Source organism: Eurosta solidaginis, chromosome 3, assembly GCF_040869045.1.
Source record: "Eurosta solidaginis isolate ZX-2024a chromosome 3, ASM4086904v1, whole genome shotgun sequence".
Lineage (NCBI taxonomy): Eukaryota > Metazoa > Arthropoda > Insecta > Diptera > Tephritidae > Eurosta > Eurosta solidaginis.
Genome location: NC_090321.1, coordinates 67,302,709 through 67,323,657, shown reverse-complemented (window position 1 = coordinate 67,323,657; position 20,949 = coordinate 67,302,709). Strand labels below are relative to the sequence as shown.

Sequence of the window (20,949 nt, the reverse complement as noted above, 5' to 3'; positions counted from 1 at the left end):
TCGAATGACGAACACGCACACTTTTAAAAAAAATTAATTTTAAAAGTCAAATTTTAACAACAAATTTAATATCTTTACAGTATAAAAGTAAATTATGTCAACATTCGACTCCAGTAATGATATGGTGCAACAAAATACAAAGATAAAAGAAAATTTCAAAATGGGCGTAACTCCGCCTTTTTTCATTTAATTTGTCTAGAATACTTTTAATGCCATAAGTCGAACAAAAATTTTGCAATCCTTGAGAAATTTGGAGGGCATAGCTTCTATCCCGGTAACTGTTTTCTGTGAAAATGGGCGAAATCGGATGAAGCCGCGCCCAGCTTTTATACACAGTCGATCGTCTGTCCTTCCGCTTGGCCGTTAACACGATAAATCGAGCAAAAATCGATATATCTTTACTAAACTTAGTTCACGTACTTATCTGAACTCACTTTATCTTGGTATTAAAAATGGGCAAAATCCTACTATGACCACGCCCACTTTTTCGATATCGAAAATTTCGAAAAATGAAAAAAATGCCATAATACTACACCAAATACGAAAAAAGGGACGAAACATTGCGATTGGATTGGTTTTTTGACGCAAAATAAAACTTTGCAAAATGGGTGTGACACCTACCATATTAAGTAGAAGAAAATAAAAAAGTTCTCCAGGGCGAAATCAAAAGCCCTTGGAATCATGGCAGGAATACTGTTCCTGGTATTACATATATAAATAAATTAGCGGTACCGGAAAGATGATATTCTGGGCCACCCTGGTCTACATTTTGGTCGATATCTCGAAAGCGCCTTCACATATACAACTAAGGGCAACTCCCTTTTAAAATACTCATAAATACCTTTAATTTGATACCCATATCGTACAAACACATTCTAGAGTCACCCCTGATCCACCTTTATGGCGATATCACGAAAAGGCGTCCACCTATAGAACTATGGCCCACTCCCTTCTAAAATACCCTTTAATACCCTCCATTTGATACCGATGTCATACAAACAAATTCCAGGGTTACCCTAGCTTCAGTTTCCTACATGGCGATTTTCCCTTATTTTGTCTCCAAAGCTCTCAGCTGAGTATGTAATGTTCGGTTACACCCGAACCTAGCCTTCCTTACTTGTTTTTATTTTTATTATATCCAGCTCCTTTTTCTTCATTCCTGCCACCGTTCTTGCTGCTTAACTGCTGTCCGTGATCTTGCGCTTTTTTGGGAGTCTTCAGATGGTCGCTCGACTCGTAGATCGACAGATGGGCCATTTCACTTCACATCGTATTTACTGCGATTTTCCGTGATATAACAAGGATCGCGCTTGCATATGTTCATGGTTGGCCCGTTTAGATCCGTGCCACACTGGTGCTACGAGTACCATGTTGCGCTAGTTATATTGGACAATAGTTCGCGGGTAGATTCGCCTGCGCCGACGATGTTAAGCATTATTCGCAAAAGGGACTCTACTAACTTTAGGAAATTTCTCTCAAACCACTCTGAAGTAGTGCTTAAAAGTTAATTTTGAGTCGATATTTACTCCGAAGTATTTCAAGTAAGGCTTTGAATTTATTTGATAATCTCATCCACAGTTCGATTTGAGGTTTCCATTACCACTAAAGTCTTAATGCCAGCCATATCCTGCCCCATATTCGTCAGAAATTCATTTATTCTTCCTACGGTGTCATTACATAATCCCTAAAGCAGATTCAGGTTTCTTGGTCACAGCTAAGACAAAGAAAATATCTGACAATTTGCTTGCCTCCGGTAAGGTGGATTTGTAGCACAGCCGTAGCGTTGGCCCCAGAACAGATCACGATCAGAGGGACGCCGCCGGCGAAGTTGTGCTTTCTTGGTTAATTATCCGCATCAAAGAGGAGTACTCGTTTCGCTAAAAGAGCTACTAAGTATTCTGCGCAAGAAAGCAGGGATGCCAATCTTTCGCAGCGCTGTCATTATTTGCATCCTTTCATTCAGAGTAATCAATGCTTCCTTTCATTTTGACTTCACGGCCTATATTGACAAATGTGACAAATGTTTGCATTGGATCTACTGTGATTTTCGAAATCCAAACATATTATTGACAATCCACCAGGAATTTCCAGGGTCTGCTGTAGGTGGGCACTAGTAATACGCACGAGAATGGTAGGCCATCTTACCAGATTTCAATGAAAGGACCGTTTTGACGTTTCCATGACGTTTCCTTCTCGGATACAGGCGTTGAGAAGATGCGTAAGTATTGAAGTTCTAGATCTTATCGCTGGTTTAAGGCACTTCATCGGGACTTGGGGACTCATGTGTTACGTTCAGTACCTCCTGCTCTGTAATTTGTGGGACTTCCATACCTTCCAGGTCCTCGTTTTGATAAATCAAGTTTTTTTGTGTCGTGAAAAGAGTTTCGACGAGTCTTCTAATTAGTATTGGGCATGTAAGTTGTTCTGATTTCTGCCCCTTAATTTTAGCCCTCACTGTTCTGTAAGCTAATTCCCAAGGATCAAGATCTGCACTATGCATTAGTTCTTTGGAGCACGCCCTCACTCACTCGGTTTCTCTTTCACTCCCACTGCTTCTAGCTTTCCTCCTACACATTTCCAGAAGCTTCCTTTTTCCGGAAAAAAGCACAAGCTCCAACTTCCAGAAAAAAATGTTCTATATTTTCAGGCTCCCCTCCCTTTCTTATCACCTTTTTTCTTTCCCCATCTACTTCGATCCCTCACTCGATCTTTCTTTCCCTCTAGCTCCTTTTGCTTTCAAAAGAAATAAGTTCCACTTTCCAGAAAAAAGTATTCTATATTTTAATGTTGACAAAAATTCAACCAACAAACAAAAAGCGAATTCCATAATAAATAAGATTTTTGGTGAATAGATCAATGCCTCGTCCACTTTCCGTTAGAAAAATAGTCTTAAATATTAGTCTTGGTAAAAGCCTACCTATATACCAAACTTCAAGCTAATCGCACCATAAACAAATCGGTTCCAGGTCCTGATCGCAGAAAAAATTTTACAGGGACACTCGCGGAGTTGCTATGTTCTGAAAAGTTCTGAAAGCTTAAACAAAATCGACAAAGTGTCCGGAGTTCATAAGCTGCATATCTTCGGGTTCAACTAAGTTGGTTTCAGACTTAGCGAAATACGCAAAAGACTGGCTGAAATCCGAGTCCGGAAATAGTGCAGAAAACAATTACGAAGCATTATATTGAAAAGAACCTTAGAACTATACCGAAATATTCCAGAAAATACGCCATAATTATCCCAAAAAATAGTTCCACAGTGACCACGAAATCGACGCAAAAAATAGTATTCGAAATGATCTCAAAAAGATGCCGCAATGATTACGAATATAAACTCGAAATGATCTAGTAGTCCCTTAAAATGATGCCTTTAATATCCCGATCCATCCGAAAACTATACGTGACTGAGAAAGAGATAGAGTTAGACGAAGATAGAGAGATAGGAATAGATGACGAAAGACGGAGAGTGAGAAAGGGACTCAAGGTATGAGAAACGCAAAGGCAGGAGTGAATAAAAGGAGACAGAATATAAGGAGAGAGGAGGAAATAATGCAGATAGACCAAAGTTAGGGCAGAACGTCTGCCGGGTCTGCTAGTTATAATTATATAAATGCGAATGTCTTTATGTTGTTACGTAATGGCCCTAGGCATACTTTTATCTCGCTAGGCGGTTAGGGTCTTGAGATATAGACCAAAACGTGGGCACGGATAACCTTAGGATGTGTTTGTATATTATGGGTATCAACTGAAAGCTACTTTAATACGGTGTATCGTACCCCGAGGTCACTAGGGTCTCGAGATATAGGCCAAAGTGTCGATGTGTTTATACAATATAGATATCAAATGAAAGCTGTTGATGTGAGCTTTAAACTAAAGCAATTTTTATTGTGATATTCTGTTTAGTTACATCAACCCGGCAAAACGGATAAATATGTGAAGCCGAAGGAAAGACGTTAATTGATAATACCTACATACATATTATGGCGAATATTAGCATCACTATGCTGTTAGTAAATAATCACAACAACAAAAACAGCAAGCAGCCACACTTATGTACTAGGCAACGAAGAATATTCCATAACATAACCAGCAGCTTGAAGCAGAGAGATTATTTCACATACATATATGTAGCCGGCAGCTAAGAGCAGAAGTTGTTACTCACACATACACACGCATATAGCTAGAAGAAAAACATAAACTACAGATATATATGTATATAGCTAAATAACCAAGCATGAGATGCAACTGCTCTAGAAGGCATGTTCGTGAAACGTCTAGACTTTTAGATAAATGGGCGAACGAGGTAACCGAGAGTATAAAAGCAGCGCAAGCTGGGGAATCAGTAATCAGTTTAATTTAAACACGCTATTAGTGAAGTATAATTGTAATTGTGAAGCACTACTCCGAAAGTAGTCTAATAACGATCATTTTGCAATACTGAATATTGGAGTTGTTTATTCGACAATTCAGCGATTCGAACGTTAGCAGAAGGTGTATAATTATCAGGAACTTTCCAGAATTCGTTGCAATATGTACATACGTCGGAAATGCAATGTCCGAGTTCAAACGCATAAACTCCGCGTTGCTATTATCTGCAACTCTGTTTTGGTGTCGCTTAAAGTGTTGCCCTTTGCCTAGATAATTATTTACGATGCAGAGTAAGTCGGAAAAAAGCTTTTTAAAATTTATGCAGTTAGGCCAAATTTAGAGCAGAACAACATCTGCCGGGTCTGCTTGTAGAATATATTTTTGGGAGAAGAGCTTCGATGACTGAGTCTCGAGAAATCGAGTTTATTTAGAAACTTTCAAACTCAAACGGATACTTATAAATAACCTAGTGTAGTAAACCAAAAGATCTCTGCAAAATCTCTGCCTAAATCAATACGAATACTCACAGCATCCCTAATTCATAGCTACCTACATAAGCACACATATTTCTAAAAGCAATCACATATATGTCATCGTACTAATAAAACAATAAAAAAAACATGAATATGATAATGTAAAACAATACTTAAAACAATGGCAAGTAGAAGCAGCAACTAAAATCGTTGTGACAAAAGGCGCCTGCGTAGCGCCTATTAGTTAAAGGAAAAAATCATTGTTAATCCCCAGCGAATTATCCAAGCAGAATCGACTCTCAACCTCGCCTTTTTATTAATTTTTACATTGGTTTGTTTCTTTATCGTGTATATCCTTTGAGATGCTCGTTTAATGGTTGAAAAGCTCTCATTATTGTTCTATAATGATTGCAGCAGTCGGCAGACACAAATTCAGTTCAATTAGATTTAAACCAAAATTGCATAAATATTGTTTTTTTCTTCTTTCATTTATTCATTTTTTGTACGATAGTCTATTTATATACGCACGAAATTGTGTTGCGGACAAAACAACGCTAGGAAATCCACTGTTGCACAGTGTTTTATTAATAGATCGAAAGCGTAGAGAAATTTATTTTAGAAATTGATATTTCTTGTGATCGAAGGAAAATATTATTCATTAACTCTGAATATCGTAAACGAGTAGGCTGCTTAGGTCCCAAAAGTTGCTTGCACCGGGTGCTATATACCCAACTCCACCGTAACGCACAGCGCAGCTCTTCGAGCCCTGATTATATGTTATATCAATGTCGTACCGATATGTTAGCTTAATTTTATCTCGAAAGCTGGAAAACTCTCTTACTCTAGCTAATATTTTAAGGCCCATAAAAATATCATATTTTCTTTTAAAAACTTTAGAAAAACTCTTGGCGTACTGTATCAGTGGGTCTAAGGACCTATTGCAATTTCTACAAGCTTAGCAAGATTATAGCAAAGGCCAATTAACGAGAACTGATTTGCCTTACTTCGCCAGATTCATAAATCCAAATTCAATGAACGCGCTGACCAGTGCACGGAATTTACCACTTTATTGGTAGATCTACCAACTTTTCAGACCATTTATACTACCACTTCTACCACCAAAGCCCAAAAATCTACCAACATTTGCCTTTGTAAGGAAATTAAGAAACGATTTAGTTTCGAAGACGTAAATTACACCTTTTGGAATATTTTGATGCAAAAAATATTCAATCTAGTCAAATGACAACGATTGTTCCCTTACTTAAAGCTTCTCCATTTCTCAAGACTTCCATGGAAATTCTTACCAACTAATGGCGATCATTAACGTTATATGATAAGGAAAAAATAGAAAAGATATTTTCCAACGATATTCTTAAAGGATGGATAAAATTGGGAACTGAAAAGAGTCTTCTAGAAAGTCTAGAGTCTTTGAAAATTTGAGTGAATAAATGTGCTCCTTAGCAATATTACCTCACAGTAGTGCAGCCGCAGAAAGTCGTTCGTTATAATAAACGACATAAAAACCGCCAAGCGTAATGGATTAAAAATGTCAAGCATTTCCAATCAAATATTAATAAAAGAGTATTGTATCGGACGGATTTTATTTCAGCCTCCAATTGAATTAATAAGATTTTATAAAAAAATTAAATTTTTAGAGGGTTTTTTTGCCTTGTATTTAATAACACCCATGTGGCACTAGATTTTTCTTTTGCGATTTTCTGACAATTTTTTGTTGTTGAAAATTTGGTTTTTATTTTGAAAAAATTGTGCACAAATTCAATACAAGAAATATATCTATATATATAAAAGAAAGTGGTGTTAGTTACACTACGCATAACTCAAGAACGGATGAACCGATTTGGCTGAAAATTGGTGGAGAGGTAGCTTAGAACCAGGGAACGGACATAGGATACTTTTTATCCCGTTCTGGCTAGGGTCTTCAGATCAAAACGTGGACCTGGATAATCCTGGGATGTGTTTGTACAATATGGGTATCAAATGGAAGCTGTTTATGAGTACTTTGATACTGGGTATTTTTCGTACCCCTGGGTGACTAGGGTCTCGAGATATAGGCCAAAACGTGGACCCGGGTACCCCTAGAATGTGTTTATAGGATATGGATAACAAATGAAAGCTGTTGATGAGTGCTTTAGTAGTGTAATTTTCATACCCCTGGGTGACTAGGGTCTCGATATATAGGCCAAAACGTGGGCCCGTGAACGCCTAGATAGTGTTTTTACATTATGGGTATCAAATTAAAGCTGTTGATGAGTGCATTAGTACAGGGTAGTTTTCATACCTATTTGTGACTAGGGTCTCGAGATATAGGCCAAAACGTGGACCCGGGTACCCCTAGAATGTGTTTATGGGATATGGATAACAAATGACAGCTGTTGATGAGTGCTTTAGTAGAGGGTAATTTTCATACCCCTGTGTGACTAGGATCTCGAGATATAGGCCAAAACGTGGGCCCGTGAACGCCTAGATAGTGTTTTTACATTATGGGTATCAAATTGAAGCTGTTGATGTGTGCTTTAGTACAGGGTAGTTTTCATACCTATTGGTGACTATGGTCTCGAGGTATAGGCCAAAACGTGGACCCGGATACACCTAAAATGGGTGTGTATGATGGATATCATATGAAAGCTGTTGATGTGTGCTTTAGTACAGGGTAGTTTTCATACCTATTGGTGACTATGGTCTCGAGATATAGGCCAAAACGTGGACCCCGATACACCTAGAATGTGTGTGTATTATGGATATCATATGAAAGCTGTTGATGTGTGCTTTAGTACAGGACAGTTTTCATACCTATTGGTGACTATGGTCTCGAGATATAGGCCAAAACGTGGACCCGGATACACCTAGAATGTGTGTGTATTATGGATATCATATGAAAGCTGTTGCTGAGAGCTTTAAAGTAATTTTCGTTGTGATGTTCCGAAATAAATACATGAATTAATAATACCCACATACCTATTTACATACGTCCTATTCGATTTATCTGAAATTTGGTATATAAATTTGCCTATATTAATATTTACGATGCTTTTTTCCGGGAAGTAGCCGAGAGACGGACTGGGACTGGGATTAGACTAGGACTAGGACTGAGACTGCGACTCGGAGTGGGACTGGGACTGAGACTCGGAATGGGACTGGAACAAAATACATACCATCCTCTGGGACTGGTAACAATATATGAAGAAGAATGAGAAAAACTTGAGAGAATAGAAAAGAGAGAAGGAGACTGAGAAAGAGATAGAATGAGACTAAGATGGAGATAGATGAAGCGAAAAATACGGAAGAAGGAGTGAATACAAAGATTAGGAAAAATTGTAGAGGGGCGAGGACAGAGTTAGACGGAAAAAGCTTATTAAAATGTATGCAGATAGACCAAATTTAGGGCAGCACAACGTCTGCCGGATCTGCTAGTTTGTTTATGAAAGAAATGTAGTAGTCATCTACTCGCAAATATTTTCCTGCGCTCTTTTCATCAGCTTTTTATGAATAATTTTGAACGAAAATAAAAAATTTTTAAGTAAACGGTAACATGCCAGTGTGGCAGAAAAATGCTGGTACATTGGAAAAATTGTTGTTGTAATTAGACGTATCGGTAACGTGCCTCAGTATTTCAAGCTCAAAATACAGGAAAAAAGCAAGTATCATATAGGCATAAGCTATATATGTATATACAAATTAACCTGAATTTTTTTGTTTTGTTTAAATGTGTTTTTTTTTTTTGAAGTGTTATTTCCGTGAAATGTGCTTTATTTGTTTTACAATAAAATATGAATTATTTTGTACAAATATAAAGTATAGCTATTGTTTTCTTGGGAAAAAAATCTACGTACTTCTACCACTATTTTAAATTTTCGTCTACCAACATTCTCTTTTTAAAGGTCCGTGCACTGGCGCTGACGTTGTTTGAATTTTTGTATGATCTGCGCATCTACGTCACATTATCAAATTGGATAGGGAGAGAACCGAAGAATACCGAGATAAACGAACGCATACAACAAACCAAGGCGAATCCATACCAGGTGGTGGCAAAGCGAATTCAACCAATTTGCCGTGCAGAAGAATGTCAAGTCAAACGAAAATTTTCATAGATTTCGATTAATTGACATATTGTATTACAATGCGTTGTATGGAAAATAATCAAGAAGAAGCAATCAGCTGTTGGGATAACAACACCTGGTACTGAATTCGCCTTGGACTTAACATTTTTCTGCACGGCGAATTGGTTGAATTCGCTTTGCCACCACCTTGTATGGATTCCGCCTTGCAACAAACTAACAACCGTAACAATAAAGAGATCGGAGCAATATTTGGCCAGAGAATCAAACGCAAGCATTGGATTTTTACTGTACAATGATAATATCACGTCACGCTCTATGAGCGAACTGGCAATATCGTAAAGAGAAAAGTGAGTGGATTATAACAACAACAACAGGCTTGTGCAATGCTAAATGTTTTATAGATCACTCTTGCTCTTTGGTATTTTGGACAGTGAACGTAGAAGGCGGCCACCATGGACGTAGTGTGCTGGCCTAACTAGCCAAAGATTCTCCAGTGACGGGACAACCAACATCAATATATATGCAAGGCGCGACAACCTCCGAATAGATTTTAGACTGAGCTTCTCTTCCACTTTGCATCGTGCCTCTTTTCAATTTTTCCTACAAATTGGCGGGAGGGGACCTACATGTTACGCCGACTCAAAACGGCATCTGCAAGGCAGATAAGTTTTCACCGAGAAGCTTTTCATGACAGAAATACACTCGGAGTGCTTGCCAAATCACTGCTGAGGGGCAAGCCCGCTTAGAAAAACTTTCTTGTAATTGGAAAAACTTGTTTCTAAAATTTTGATGTTGCTTTGCCCAGGGCGTGAACCCAGGATCTTCGGCCTGGTAGACAGAGCACGCTACCGCCACACCACTCAAAATACTTTAAAATTTTATTCGGGGTCACCCCTCGTCAATGGTATAAGCTCATCGAGTGTATTGTTGCCATGAAAAGCTTGCAGATATTGTTCGGAGTTTTTCCGGACATCAAATCGGGCCTGCAGGAGAACAAGTGCAGCTCATTTGATTTTCTACGAACCGCTTTCTATTCGACTTTTTACCAACTACATAAGTTTATGGAGATTATGAAGAAGGCGCTGTTCTTACGTAAGAGAGAAATTAGAGTTATTTGACAAAGTATAAAACTGGACCTATCCTACAGCTATTGAAGACCTGAAACGATGAGAAATGTGCCGCTGGTTCAGAAAGGAGGAACCCTACACAGGCATGTTACGTATGCTCGTAAGATGATATGCTTACCGAAGTTCGTTAGGGAAGCACTAATTCCCATAAGTCCAGGAAGAACAATTCTTCTCACGAGCTTGCCAAAAGTACCTGAGTAGGGAAAGAACCCGAAACCCTATTAGAGTACAATAGCATCTACAGAAAAGCTTCAAATAGGAGTTCACTAATCCAGACAATGATGAACTAACTGTTGAGGTGTCAAGCGGGGAGGTGTAGAGTTGTTCAATTCGTACAAGCGCATGGCTGCGTTGCGTTAGATGGAAAAAGAGGTATAGCTTGTTGCACATCTATGTAAGGGGGAATGCCAATAGTACCGTAATAGGCCAGTCTCTGATATGCTAAGAAGCAGACTCCAAAACCTAACCTAACTTATTAAGTATAAGCTTTGTACGTTAAATAAAAAGGCACACCGCTTTGTAGGCTATGTAAATGGACGAAAAGGTTTCTCTCCAGAATGCAGATCTATGTAAATATATATATGGGGTATTCCATCCCATTTCGACCAATTTTGAACCCGACTGTTAGAATTGGCTGAAAGTTTTTCTTTTTTTTCTAGCTTACGAAAGACGTTTTTCAGAAGTTTTTTTTCAAATTTTTTCATCCAACTCAAAAAAAGCTATGAATTTTAAAAAAAAAAACACCGCTTTTGTTTTCAAAATGCTATAACTTTACCAAAAATTGACCGTTTGGGATCATTTTTTTTTATTTAAAATATGTTTTTAAATGTACTTTTCGGAAAAAATACAAAAAAATTTTAAAGTTTTTTTTTTTTCAATTAAATAAAAAAAAATTCTCGGCCCACTCCGGGATTGGTGGGGATGATTGCAGAATTGATTGAAGTTTTTTATGAGAAAAAAAGGGCGAAATTCGAAAAATCTCGAAAAACTGAAAAATTACAAAAAAAAAACTTTAAAAATTTTTTGGAATTTTTTCCGAAAAGTACATTTAAAAACAAATTAAAAAAAAAAAAGATCCCAAACGGTCAATTTTTGAAAAAGTTGTAGCATTTTGAAAACAAAAACGGAGTTTTTTTAAAAATTCATAACTTTTTTTGAGTTGGATGAAAAAATTTTAAAAATTTCTGAAAAACGTCTTTCGTAAGCTAGAAAAAGAAGAAAAACTTTCAGCCAATTCTAAAGGGGTCGGGTTCAAAATTGGTCGAAATGGGATGGAATACCCCCTATATATATATATATATATATATATATATATATATGAGCCGGACCCGTGCGCATCTTACGCAACCAATATAAAAGTCTATTATCAAATATCAACAGAAATCAGCTGTAGTATCAATCAATTAAGACTTACAGCTTGCGCTGGCATCTGGCGTATGGTAACAACTGCCGGTAATGCAGTGCAAATATTCACAATATTGCCAGAGTACAAATACATTTATTTGTGTGCTCACAATTGTTTATTTTTAACAAATTATTTTAATAAAATACAGCTAAACAAAAGCACTACGACCAAAATTGCCCAAAGCTCGCTAATAGCCCGAATCTCCATCTCTACAACCAAAACGTTATTTATAGATTTGGATTCCAAATAGGAGCGAAAAAGGGACCCGTACATAAAAACAGCAATTAGAAATAATATATATGATACGAGGGTGATAGCGGAGGAAAGATGAGACCATTGCTCTGGATTTCATTATTATTTTTTAAACTAACCTAAATTTATGGATGTTTTACATTTGCCGTCGGCGTTTGCAATTGATAGATTTGCTGTTTTTGTGATTTAGCGACTACAAATACATATTAGCTGCTCTACTTTATATAGATAAAGCTCCGCCCTTTATCAAGTGAGAACTCTCCAGATAGGTAAAGCTTTTAGGTTAATCATCTCCGACGGCACCTCTATACTGATCAATTTAGTCTTTGTACTCTCGTATTATTTCTACAATAGGGCACAGATATACTACAATATTACCAAACTAAAGCATTATATCGCTTTGCTGAAGTTACTAGAACCCGTGATACTTCAATATTACAGACCGAACTGCCACACTTCAGCACTGATTCTACTAATGCATAGCACTTAATTTCTTAACCATTCAGGCTAACCAGATACCGAACCTAGAAACTGGACAACAAAAGACAGTTTCCACAACTCTTCTGGAGACTGCAAAGTTGAACCGCACACTATCTGAGTAGTCGGCAAATATCAGTAATGAAATTATCATTCATATCGTTTGTCGACCATTCAGCAATTTGGGGTGTCATCTTTGATAGCATCATCTTCTACCACCGTACATGAAACCATAAAACCACGTTCTGGCAAATGAGTGCCGCAATATCATATATATTATTTCTAATTGCTGTTTTTATGTACGGGCCCCTTTTTCGCTCTTATTTCGAATCCCAATCTATAAATAAAGTTTTGGTTGTAAAGATGGAGATTCGGGCTTTTAGCGAGCTTTGGGCAATTTTGGCCGTAGTGCTTTTGTTTAACTATATTTTATTAAAATAATTTGTTAAAAATAAACGATTGTGAGCACACAAAGAAATCTATTTGTACTATGGCAATATTATGAATATTTGCACTGCATTATCGGTAATTGCTACCACATGCCAGATGGCAGCGCAAGCTGTAAGTTTTAATTGATTAACCGAACAGCTGATTCCTGTTGATATTTGATAATGGACTTTTATATTGGTAGCGCAAGATGCGCACGGGTCCGGCTCGTAATATAATATTATGCTAACAAGTAGTTTCTGGTGGGTTTTTAGCTAAGGGAACATCCCAACGAACACTTGAATACATTTTGTCGATTGTGAATGCAGTCGGTAAGTGCCGGTTTGGGGCGTATTTGCTCAACCATATACTTCTTTATGAAGATACTTCTGGGAGGATGAATGTAAACTGCTTTAAGAAACACGCGCTTTTTTGGCACAACTTCGCTCTGGATATTGAATTGAAATTATCCTTTTCCAGATTGGTCGCTGACTAGCATATTTTCAGTATGTGGAAATGCTCCGTATATGCTTAGAAATCAAAAGAAGGTAACTGAAAAGAAAAATCGGAAGACACGGCCTGTAGTGCGTTGGTAGGGACAGGTTAAGGACAACTTTAGCTCCACTTGAGAATTATCGAGAAAAAGGTGTGGCTGCCTTGACTTTTTTGGCGTTAGCAACTGCAACGTGGCTCAGTGCCTCGGGGCAGCTTGAGTGCAAACCAAACCGCCATAGTAGTAAAGCGTCACCAATTACAGGACGAACAGACTACCTGATTCTACAAAGCTCACATATCACTGTAGCGTTTTTCAAGCGGAAGTAGTAGCCACAAACAAAGCAGTAGAAACACTGGCAGAAAATAGCTTAAAATGCAGCCGTGCCAACTTTTATATTGACAATCGAGCAGCAATTAAGACAATAATCTCGCAAAGTACTACATTTGTGTCAGAGCGTAAGCAATCCCTGGAAAGAATTGCGTCAGGGAGAAGCATACATCTATATTGGGTCCCAGGGCATATGGGAATAGATGGGAATAAAAAAGCGGATGAACTAGCAGGGGAACATCCCTCGAAATTTGCTCCATAGACGTCCCAATTAGATTGGGTGTATTCTGGTTGGACACTGCTTCCTGGCGTCACATGTTGTTTTATAAGATTGGTCCTGGTTTTCGTTTGGTCGTCAAACAAACTTCTAGTAACACTACGGACTCACTCAGTCTATGTGAGGTTCCCATAGACCGGCCAGTTCAACCTAAGCTGCGGTGACTTTTTAGCCAACGCATAAAATTGCCTAACGAATAAATGAATCAAGATGCGCCGCTGAAGTTTACGAACACCGCAACGCTTTTTGGCTTCACGATTATCTTTTCTAATTAATTATACTTCTCGCTTCCCTCTTCGCGCCGTAAATAACGCACACTTACACCGCACGCTGTGGAAGGCTCCGTCCGGCCACCGCTGGGTTATCTCCTAGGGAGAATCGAGGAATATGAGAACAGGACAACGGGCTTGCTATGGACCAACAGGGTTGACTGCGAAGCCTCAAGGTCTTTATGGCCATGCTTGGATAGGAAAGGCGCCAGCTTCGTTCTCAAACTGAACAAATCCGCGGTGAGGGTACTTACGGGTGTCATCACAGGTCATTGTGCTATCGCACCAATGCTCCGACGGTGCCGAATACCAACAATCTCCCTCTGCAGAAGCTGTCAGGATGACGAGGAAGATGAGTCGATCTACCACTTTCCCTACCGATGTCCGGGGTTTCAAAGAAGAAGGCTCAGAATTCTGGGCGCACGGTTCTTCGACAGCCTGGCAAAGATTGGGAAGGCGAACGTCTCACTTCTTCTTGGATTCATCAGGGAAAGCAAGTGGTTCGTTGAGGACCACTAGGAGGTAATGGGGTTAAACTAATGTGCCGCCACCCTGCACTTTCTGAGTGCAGTCACAGTGGACAAAAATATTTCCGCGTGGAAGTGTGGGTAATACCGACGCACTCTCTCTTAACCTAACCTAACCTACACCGCACGCTGCGCTTGTACGTAACTTGCCCCTGTAGACAGCATCCTTCTTTACCAAGTAGATGCGACACTCCCCATTGTACTAGTTATTTCTTCGCGCTTGGTGGAGCTGTAGAATGGCACTACGTACGGTAGCGAGTGATCAGTATGCCCCCCTCGGTCGCGTGGTGCCTCTAAGTTATTTCAAAATATTCTGAACCACAAACGAACTATTGAAAAAATACAAACAATTATTTCTACCTCCTCCACTGTAACGATCATTTCATTAAACTAACAAATATTTGCAACAATATGCGAAATACAAAGCTAACCGATTGTCATTTTCTTCTTTACAGAACCGCAAGGGAAGCGTACATACGCAATAGAAGACGCCAACATATCGAACAGGACTGCGATTACTTACAATGAATTTTTAGCGCATGAGCAAAAAGAAAAATATTCGTATATGCTGTCCATCTATATCTTCCAGCACCACCAACGCTAAAAGAGCAACAGCAACAACAACAATAGAAGGAGCAACTGCAACAGCAGAAGCTTTAGAAAAAATGCCGAATTCCAGAAGCGACTACTAAACAATCAATTGGATTACAAAACAGTACGCTTGGGCGATATTATCAACTGTATGAAGTGAGTGCAGCTGGATAGACGGCAAATATGTGGTTGATCAATAACAAAAAAAACAAAAACAACACCGATTGTGGATGACTATTGAAATTAAGAGGGCATATGCAAGAAGTTTGTATGATCCTGCACAGAGCGCAGCGTAAGAACACGTACGCGCATTACCTTTTGTTGAAGCGATGCGTATAAAACAATGCGAAAGGTTAGCAAGGCGGCGGCGACATGAGTGAGCTCCAAGTCAATAGTACGTCGACGCGCAATTGCAACTTGGATTACCGCCTTGCATTTGTATAGCAACGAGTTGCTAACTGCCAACTGCCGACTTCAATCTTATTATACGACAAAAAGAAAAAAAAAATTTTTGCTGTTGGTATGAGCGCACGCAAAACTGCACAAAGGTGAATACAATGCGGAATGCTTTCTAAGATTCTTGTCGTTGTTGAGTAAATGCATTAAGAATATTCGTTGTTGGCGGCATTGAATATCGCGCCAATAACCACCAATGATGGGCAAACAAACAGCGGGCGCAGGCGCATTAGCTGCTAAAGGTGCACTAACACAAGGCAGATGAGTGGAGGAGTGAAGGAAGAATACGGCAGGCAGAGTGTGACAACGCGCACGCTTAGTTAAAGGATGTGTGACGCGGCAAGAGCGCGCGCGCGCGTATACCTTAGCGATAGCGATGAACGCGTGCCGTTGTACTTCAAATGCCTTGAATGCTACCGCCACCGCCACCGCTAAGCCATGTAATTAAATTTACGAATGTTGGAGGAAGCTATGTAAAAAAGCGCACGTGGTCGCCAAATAGTTAAAAAACAGAAGAAGAACTTCAAATAGGCTCGCAAGAGTTGATGCAATAAAAACCGAAAAAAACCCAACTAAAATACCAACGTTGAGGGCACAACGCAGCACATTGCGATACACACGCAACACGGATATATGTAACAGGGGCGGTTAATAAAGAAAGACTGAGTAAAGACTGAGCGCTAGCTAGGAGGGCGCATGTAAATGATATTTGTGCTGAAGAAGCGTGCGCGTTCGAATGTTGGAATTGATACGCGAATTAGTCGCGTATGCGCTACAGTAGGAACGTTCAATTTTGCGCGCGGTCGTCGTTCAAAGATAAAACAAATGGCGGCGTTGAACTTTTGTGTTAACTTCAAAATAAGGCTGCTCGGCATACTTACGACTACGTAAACTCATTTGTTGTTGTATGCGCAAGTTATTGACAGTCGATATTTTCGTGCGCCAGCAACAACTAAGAGCTGAGGGAGTGCATATAAGTTTGCGCAACACACCAAACGCGAGAAGCGCTAAGAAAATGTGATGCACGTTGTTTGTTTGTGCGCTTGTAATTGCAAGAAAATTAAAGCTATGCTTCCAGCACATATGAATAAAAAAGTCGCTGCATGAAAAATGATTGTTATTTTTTTTTTTGCGTTTTACTCTTTTTTATTAAGGAATTACATTGGTAAGTTAACATCAAAGCGCACACAAAGTCGCGCGCTCACATAAGAAAGGCGCTCAATATCGTTGTGTGGCAACAGCCGAAAAATCATAAAAGAATCAAACCATATATGGATAGTCACGGTAAGAGCACAAACGCGCGCACACAAATACAATGTACTCATGTGCGCGCGCATACAAGCGTACATAGCACAAAATTGCACACCCGCGCAAAAAAAAGCACAGGAAAAGAAGAAGAAAAAGTAGATATTTATACAATTTTTATGCGCACGCTGTGCTAAACTAGTCTTTAATGAGTTGGAAAGCAACAACAATTAAAAAAAAATTTTAAATAAAATATAAATAAATTTTCTTAGGCTTTGTATTTAAATAAGTAACAAAAAACAAAAACAAAAATAAGACAACAATCAACCCACTACAAGATATCGTTCATTTAGCGCGCGCGTTTTAGCATTTAACCTTGACAGCGAACAAGCTGTACAAGAGAGTTGGCGGCGTTTCGCTAACCCATTCATTGAACAGTGACGCACACACACCCATACACATTTTGCCCACTCATGTGCACACTAACAGCGACAATTTAGATTGACTTGATCAATAACTTACTAACTCATTGACAAATTCAAACGTTCACTCACTCATTCATGCGCTCAGTTGTTGTTATATAAAACACTTAGGTACATTTGCGCTCAATTAAATAGTATTGGTGCACGTCGCGTTTTCATTTGTTGCCCTTTTCATTAGCACAGCAATTGGAGTTCTCAACATGTTTATTAGATTTTTGAATGACACTCACGCAGCGTTTCACTATGTCGGCAGTGCGGAGGTTTGTCGTAATATAGAAGTCGTACGAAAGCGCTGCATTGGGTCTTTATTTTATATTTCAATTAGGTTCTTAGATTTCGAGATGAAACCGAGTAACGTAAAGTATGAAATAAAACATGGCAAAAGACGACCCATTATACTGACAAGAAGACGGTTATAAGTTAAGCTGAAAAATAAAAGATCCGAAAGACAGACACACGAGGGACTTTGACTAAAAAAAATTAACCAATTCTTCACAGATAAGAATACGGTTATAGCGCTCTGGTGGGGCTAATTAGAGGACACAATCGATGGGGACAGCATACGGCAATAGGTCAGAGCAGGCAAGTAGGTCAGAAAAGCCTCTGCAAAATTTTTTAATTTTTTCTTAGCAAATTTTTTGGATGATTTATGGATGAAAGATAGCAGGTGCAATATAAAAAGTGACAGCACAACGAATTTGAAAAAAGGGGTACAAGAAAATCCGAACGCGCGGCCCGCGCGGGCGTTTCTCTACAGAAATGAAACGGCAGATGCCAATGAAGACCGGTCAAACCTATCAGAAATGAGGTTCATATTCGATTGTTGACCATAGGCGATTTTAAATTGAGACTAAAAAGTAGGACGAACTAGTCTCTCGGACATGCTACCATGGCCAGAGGAAACTCAATCCAAAGGCTTGTAAGGGTAGAGAAGGCGAAAAAGGGGAGTTACCCAATCTAACTCACGTCTCGTCGATCCTCAGATCGCTCGAGTTACATGGCTTAGCAAGGAAAGTTATAAATACTTTCAAAGTCGGGTACGTCGACGCGTCTTAAAGTACTCGGATTGACGACCCGCCTAGGCTGCTATTTGATCTGAGCTTGGATGTCTTGATTTGCGACTCAAGAAGGTCTAGGCTACCAAATAAGAAATGTCGTAATGCGCAGTTTAGTCTATGCAGATGAGGCGGTGCTTAACTTGCACACGGTGACGTACGTATTTAAAATAATAAGTTCAGGTACCATTGGAAAGGCAAAGAAAGCCGGCATGTTTATTGGGCAATGACCAAAGAGCTGAGTTTGCCTGGCTCAAACTTCTGGACACGGATGGTACAAAGCAAATTCGAAGCTTTTAGTATAATGAGGTAATACTCATAGCAACCGACCAGGGGAAATTATACGAATTGTAGGTACGTACCCGCCTTTGCGGCTGGCGCTTCGCCAACCGAGCAAAACAAGCATCGAAGAATGGTAAGTATGGGGTCACAACCCCTATCCACAAGTCCCTATCGAATCCGACTAAGCACAAAGGCAAAGTTTCCATCGCCTTTGGCGATAAGGTGCTGTCGGATGCGAAAAATGCGCGAACGCTTTCTGCCGACAATATATAATGCATCCTACGGTCGACAAAGATAGACGGAGAGCCAATAGACACGCACATAAACACAAACTCAGCGCGTCACCAATTACCATCACCGCTAGAGAGGTTGAGGACGACATTGGTCGCGCCATGCCGATGCTTAAAAACCTAGGGAAAGAGGGTTTCAAATATTTAGCGCATGTCTTCAACCTGTCTCTTTCCACCTTTGTCATACCCGAGAAATGGAAAACGGCCAAGGTGGTCCCGCTACTAAAGCCTGGGAAACCAGCTAACGTAGGTGAGTCATATCGTCCGATATCTCTCCTATCGCCAGTGGCAAAGACGCTTGAAGCCATTTTGCTCCCTTATTTCCAAGCACATTTGCAGCTAGCCCCTCATCAGCATGGCTTCAGAAAACTCCATAGCACTACCTCCGCGCTAAATTTCATTAGCACCCAGATAAATTGCGGTTTGAATCAATATCCCCACCATAGAACAGTACTCGTAGCGTTAGACCTATCAAAAGCTTTTGATACGGTCAACCATGGCTCGTTACTGCAAGACCTGGAAGGGTCTACCCTTCCCCCATGTCTTAAAAGGTAGACCGCAAATTATCTGGGTGGTCGGCAGGCATCGGTGCAATTCAGAAACGAAACATCAAAACAAAGGAGAATTAAACAAGGGGTGCCACAGGGTGGTGTCCTATCCCCGCTTTTGTTTAATTTCTACATATCTAAGCTACCTTCACCACCGGAAGGAGTCACAATCGTTTCCTACGCCGATGACTGCACAATAATGGCCACAGGCCCAGGCCCAAAGATCGATGAGCTATGCAATAAAATAAACGGCTATCTCCCTGATCTCTCCAGTTTTTTCGCCTCGCGAAACCTGGCATTGTCACCGACTAAATCTTCCGCGACCTTATTTACAACATGGACGCCCCAAATGTCGACCATATTGAACATCCACGTCGATGGCACTACGCTACCGACTGTCCTACACCCCAAAATCTTGGGTGTGACGTTTGATCAGGATCTACATTTTGGTGCGCACGCAACCGAAATTGTTCCAAGAATTCAGAGCCGTAATAAAATCCTCAAATCCCTTGCTGGCAGTACCTGGGGAAAAGATAAAGAAACGCTCTTGACCACATACAAAGCAATTATCCAGCCGATTACGTGCTACGCGTCACCCATATGGTCGCCAAGCCTAAAAACCACCCACTGGAAGAAACTACAGGCCTGCCAAAATACTGCTCTCAGAATCGCCACGGGCTGTCTTCTTATGTCCCCAGAACACCATCTGCATAATGAGGCGAGAATACTACCCATCAGGGAGAGAAATGCGATGCTGACCAAACAGTTTCTGTTGAATACCCAGAAACCTGGGCATCCCAACAGACATCTGATTGACGAACCAGCACCGCCTAGGGGCCTAAGGAGTCATCTCCGTAAGCATTTTGAGGAAATACGACACCTGAGAACCCAGCCGTATGAAGCGGAAAAACACAAGCAGGTCCTTGGTGAACTCCATAGACAGGCGTCGGACCTTTATGTCGGGAATTGCCCGGTGAATCCAGTACTTGAAGAAAAATATCCAGAACTCGCAGAAGAGGAACGCATACTCCCCAGGGAAACGCGTGTCACTCTTGCTCAACTTCGTTCTGGATACTGTAACAGGTTAAATTCTTACCTATCCAGAATCATCCCCGACATACAAAATGTATGCCCTGCTTGCAATGTGTCCCCACATGACACCAACCATCTCTTTAATTGTAATGTGGAACCAACGCCTCTAACACCCCTTTCCTTATGGTCCACCCCTGTTGAAACGGCAAGTTTCCTTGGACTCCCGTTAGAGGATATTGATGACAATTTGTGATCGGTCGCGGCTATTAGGTGGGGCGAGCATTGCTACAACAACAACAACAACAACAATGGTAAGTATCGCAGATGTGGACACAAACTGAAGCAGCACACTCCATACCTGTATCACTGCAAGTTTCATTCTTCTGTGGGACAGGTTGGTCCGAGACTTGACATCGCCGTAGAACGTTGTTGCCTCATCCTGATCGATTTTGCCATTATTTTCGAAAA

The 20,949-nt window shown here is 40.0% G+C and overlaps 1 protein-coding gene and 1 long non-coding RNA gene across 3 annotated transcripts in view; one reads left to right on the top strand and one right to left on the bottom strand.

Annotated features, from left to right (window-relative positions):
- The window catches only part of LOC137246421 (uncharacterized), a 59,153-nt gene extending 42,495 nt beyond the window's left edge, over positions 1–16,658 (top strand). Inside the window, exon 2 of the long non-coding RNA XR_010951475.1 lies at positions 14,956–16,658. This is a non-coding gene — a long non-coding RNA (uncharacterized lncRNA). The remainder of the gene's footprint in view (positions 1–14,955) is intronic.
- bs (blistered) overlaps positions 1–20,949 on the bottom strand; it is a 126,316-nt gene that overhangs the window by 64,438 nt on the left and 40,929 nt on the right. The window lies entirely within an intron of this gene.